The sequence below is a fragment of the Cherax quadricarinatus genome, chromosome 16 (assembly GCF_038502225.1).
Source record: "Cherax quadricarinatus isolate ZL_2023a chromosome 16, ASM3850222v1, whole genome shotgun sequence".
Classification (NCBI taxonomy): Eukaryota; Metazoa; Arthropoda; class Malacostraca; order Decapoda; family Parastacidae; genus Cherax; species Cherax quadricarinatus.
In genome coordinates, this window is record NC_091307.1 from 24,975,791 (window position 1) to 24,981,412 (window position 5,622).

The window sequence follows — 5,622 nt, forward strand, 5'->3', positions numbered from 1 at the left end:
TCAAAACTCCAGACCGTCGCGTTAGCCACTGGACCAGCTAGTTGGACGAATCGTATTGTGGCTAGCTGGTCCATTGGCTAACGCGACGGTCTGGAGTTTTGAGACTCTGACCGCTGGTTCAAATCCCGCCCGTGGTATGGTTTGTTTGCAATCGTGTCATTACGATTTCGTGAGTCATGCTTAAGGCACATTCCCCTAAGGAAAAAGAAAGAATGTACACTAGAAAGAGGAGCGCACCCTCTGCAGGCAAAGGCGAAGGATCAGACCTCAAAGGGGCCAGTCTGTCTGGAAAACGGAAGGAAGCACTGGCTACATATAAAAAATATAGAGCTTAAGTTAAATATACAGAATCCAAGAAACACTAACTTCAGTATTAGGCCCTTGCTTAAACAAAATGAGACACCTATGTCACCAAAAAAGTGAGTTTACATACGTGTACACTCGCCACTATGTGGTTATAGGGGTCGAGTCTCGGCTCCTGGTCCCGCCTCTTCGCTGGTCACTTCTAGTTCACTCCTTGCTTAGTCTTATCGTACCTCATCTTGAATCTATGCATGAAACCTGCATCTACATATTTTACCTTAATTCTTATGAAAGTCCTTAATTTAGACTGGTGGTTGATTGTCTTAATGACCCCTCGGGTAGTCAGTAGGTATTAAACCTAATTTTCCATCACTTACATCCTCTCCATGCTTATTATTTCAACAAAATTAGGTACCATCCACAGTGTACAGGTACCCTGTTTTATGCGAGTTGCTTACCTGGAGTTTACCTGGAGAGAGTTCCGGGGGAGGGAAAACTCCACAGTAGCTATGTTTTCCTGTCATAGTGTATCACAGGATGGGTCAGCAGGTCACAGTGCATCACACAGGATGGGTCAAGATAAGATTTGTTGGGATTTTTAACCCCGGACGGTTAGCCACCCACGATAACCCAAGAGAGTCAGAGCGTCATCGAGGACTGTCTGTCTGATTTCCATTGTGGTCCTTCAGTCTTGTTCCCCATGATGTGGCCCACACTAGTCGGCTAACATCCAGGTACCTACTTAATACTAGGTGAACAGGGACAGCAGGTGTAAGGAAACATGCCCAACGTTTCCACCCATACCGGGGATTAAACCACGGACACAGTATGTGAGAGAGAGGGGAGCGTTGTCAACGGAGCCACGGGACGCGGGTCAGCAGGTCATGTAATCTCCCAGACTGAGCTGCTGAGTATCTCATCAGTCATGTTAATACAGTGGTAGGGAAAAGTGACACTAAATCAGTAAAACACGCAGTGCGGGCCAGGAGCTACAATTCGCCCTCTGCAACCATAAATAGATGAGTGCAACTGTCTGTCTCGGGTGGACGTAACCATTTACACTATAAAGTGCAATTACGCAGTCTTCTTTACAAGGTCAGACATTCCACACAAGTGTAGAAATCTTCAAGAGGAAACTGGACAAGTATCAGCAGGTGCCAGATCAACCAGGCTGTGATGGACATATGTGGGTCAGCGGGTCACCAGCAGCAACAGCCTGGTTGACCAGGCAAACTCCAAATGAGTCTGGCCCAAGGCTGGGCTTTGAAAGTAGAAAAGCTCTCAGAACTCATCAAAGGTAGAGTATTGGTGAAGTAGTCACGGCAGTTTTCAGTAATGTTCCATCAGAGCTTCAGCTACTGTTACTTGGTAATTACCATCTCTCAGGATAGTCTATCACACACCATAATGGCTGTCAGTTTAGCAGGGTTAAAAAAAGAAGTCAAACTTGTAAGTAATCGAAAAAAAATGCATTTAAATTAGTTAATATCATCGTATGTTCCATAATACAGACGAAAGGAGTTTGTGCACCATGAGTAAAATGATCTCGCTGAGACACTCTCTGCCTATGTCTTACACTTATTTTGTAAGTGAATTTTTTTTTCTTATGGCACGAGTTTGTGCTTATTGTGAAAACCCACCCAGATGAATGTAGGATGTCGAGTGGGATGGAGGAAGATGTGTGTTATTGTAGACTAATGTAGCTTGTCCGGCCTCGTTTAGCAGATGTGGCTTGTCCGGCCTCGTTTAGCAGATGTAGCTTGTCCGGCCTCGTTTAGCAGATGTGGCTTGTCCGGCCTCGTTTAGCAGATGTGGCTTGTCCGGCCTCGTTTAGCAGATGTGGCTTGTCCGGCCTCGTTTAGCAGACGTGGCTTGTCCGGCCTCGTTTAGCAGACGTGGCTTGTCCGGCCTCGTTTAGCAGATGTGGCTTGTCCGGCCTCGTTTAGCAGATGTGGCTTGTCCGGCCTCGTTTAGCAGATGTGGCTTGTCCGGCCTCGTTTAGCAGATGTGGCTTGTCCGGCCTCGTTTAGCAGATGTGGCTTGTCCGGCCTCGTTTAGCAGCAGCGGCTTGTTCGGCCTCTTTTAGCAGCAGCAATGGCAGCTGCCACAAATATATTCTGAACGCTCAATCAACACCTCTGCCGTCTTATCTCCTAGCATTTCAAAACAGGATATGGCAATTACCCTGCCATGGTGGCTTATCACTGCTACCCACCATGGTCACACTGTTCATCCACCATGACCTATGTAGTTAGAGAGCTTTCTTATTCCATATTACCATTACCATCGATTAGTAATGTACTCAGGGATACGGGAGAAGCAGGAGCGCCGTGGGCACAGTAAGAGAGCACTGTACAAACACCCCTGGTCCAAGACTATTCAACGTGCTACCAGCAGGTATGAGAAATATTGATAAATTAGACACATGTGCAACTCTTGGGTATCTTTATTGAGGAAACGTTTCGCCACACAGTGGCTTCATCAGTCCATACAAAGGAGAATCTTGAAGAACAGGAGGAGAATGAGGTAATCAGTCCCTCAACCTTGAGTCGATGTGGTCAGTCCATCAATCGGACCACATCGACTCAAGGTTGAGGGACTGATTACCTCATTCTCCTCCTGTTCTTCAAGATTCTCCTTTGTATGGACTGATGAAGCCACTGTGTGGCGAAACGTTTCCTCAATAAAGATACCCAAGAGTTGCACATGTGTCTAATTTATCAACATGTCGGTTCTCTGAACCATTCATCTACAAATGAGAAATATTGCTGGAGCAAATGTACAAGTCTTCAAGAGGAAACTGGATCACTGCTTTCGCCGAGTACCAGATCAGGAGAGCTGTGATAGATATGTAGGCTAGCACGGCTGCAACAACAACCTAGATGGCATAAATATGTATAAACATGCCAGCTAGCCGAGTGGCTTACGTACTGGCCTGGAGTTTTAAGACTCGCTCACCATGGGTTCAACCCCTACCCGTTCTGTGGTTTGTTTACATCGTGTTAGGATTTCGCGTCATGATAGCCTGGCCACAGGCTGAGCTGCGGTAGGAGCACTGGAAACTGGTCAGGGGTATATATCATAAGTGTGTATATATGGTTTAGAAGCCGACAAGTTGATAAATGAGATACTTGTGCAACATTTGGGAAACTATTCTGGAAATATTTCGTCACGCAGTGGCTTCAGTTCAGTGTTGAGAAAGGTGAAAGAGAAGGGATTTTGAGGTAATCAGTCCCTCAGTCTGGAGTCGATGTGTTCAGTCCATCAATCTTGTAGAAAGTATAGCACAGGTTGTTGTTAAAGATTCGCCGGTATTCTCCCGGCCCAGGCCTTTTCCAAGTGGTGGCCCGGCACTGGCTCCCTGTCTAGGGAGTGTGTGTCTTCCGGATTGCGAAAAAGATTTAGGAGTTCTGGTTAGCAGTAATCTGAAACCAAGACAACAGTGCATAAGTGTTCGCAATAAAGCTAATAGAATCCTTGGCTTCATATCAAGAAGCATAAATAATAGGAGTCCTCAGGTTGTTCTTCAACTCTATACATCCTTGGTTAGGCCTCATTTAGATTATGCTGCACAGTTTTGGTCACCGTATTACAGAATGGATATAAATTCTCTGGAAAATGTACAAAGGAGGATGACAAAGATGATCCCATGTATCAGAAACCTTCCCTATGAGGATAGACTAAGGGCCCTGAAACTGCACTCTCTAGAAAGACGTAGAATTAGGGGGGATATGATTGAGGTTTATAAGTGGAAGACAGGAATAAATAAAGGGGATGTAAATAGTGTGCTGAAAATATCTAGCCTAGACAGGACTCGCAGCAATGGTTTTAAGTTGGAAAAATTCAGATTCAGGAGGGATATAGGAAAGTACTGGTTTGGTAATAGAGTTGTGGATGAGTGGAACAAACTCCCAAGTACCGTTATAGAGGCCAGAACGTTGTGTAGCTTTAAAAATAGGTTGGATAAATACATGAGTAGATGTGGGTGGGTGTGAGTTAGACCTGATAGCTTGTGCTAACATGTCGGTTGCCGTGTTCCTCCCTTAAGTCAATGTGACCTGACCTGACTAGGTTGGGTGCATTGGCTTAAGCCGGTAGGGACTTGGACCTGCCTCGCATGGGCCAGTAGGCCTTCTGCAGTGTTCCTTCGTTCTTATGTTCTTATGTTCTTATGGGAGGAGGCACAAGTACCCCCTCATCTTGTGAGCTACAAGCTCGAGCTCAGGCACCATGCCCTGCCCTAGAAGGGCTGGGCATGGTGTCGATCGTACCCCTCATCTCCGGGACCAACTGTCCCCAGGCCTAGCCCCATTCCCCGCCCTCACGGGGCTCGTAGGGAGAGGCTAGGCCTCTCTGGTCTGCCATTCCCGCCCCAAAAGGGCTAATGGGTATGACAGTCTTGTGAGCTGAAAGCTCTGGCTCAGGCACCTACCCTGCCCTACAAGGGCTGGGCATGGTGTCGATGCTCCCGCTGTACCGTGTACTGCGTGTGAGGTGCTACTCTGACCCTGGATCCTGGCACAGGAGATACCGTGATCACCTACAGCACAGGGCCGTAGCAGTGCCTTATATACTGTAGTCAGGTGAGGCGAAGCAGGAGGCGGGGTCATAGTGGAACCATCCACTAGGCTAATAGGTCTTTGTCCTAAGATTGGACAAGTTTTGAAGAATTCTTTGTATCAAGATCCCATGATACAAAGAATTCTTCAAAACTTGTCTAATCTTAGGACAAAGACCTACTTAGACTAGTGGATGGTTCCACTATGACCCCGCCTCCTGCTTCGCCTCACCTGACTACAGTATATAAGCCACTGCTACGGCCCTGTGCTGTACTTTCTACAAGATTGATGGACTGAACACATCGACTCCAGACTGAGGGACTGATTACCTCAAACTCCTCATCTTTCACCTTTATATTGGACTGAAGATGCACCACGTGATGGAACGTTTCCAGAATGAAGATTCCCAAAACTGCTAGTGTCTCGTTTATCACCATGTATCAATAGTCAAGAGCAGAACCCGCGCCATTATGCAAGGTTTATCACCCAGACCGTAAGAAGCATCATAATTTATAATATTGAAGAAAAAGTTCGCTACCTCAGGTATCCTTACAGATTTGGAAAATGTAAAGTAAAAGGACACAAGTGCAACTAATGTGAGATTTTATTGTGGCAACGTTTCGCTCTTTGTCAAGCCGATTGACAAAGCTCCTGGAGAGCGAAACGTTGCCACAATAAAATGTCACATAAGAACATAAGAACGAAGGAACACTGCAGAAGGCCTACTGGCCCATGCGAGGCAGGTCCAAGTCTCCTACCG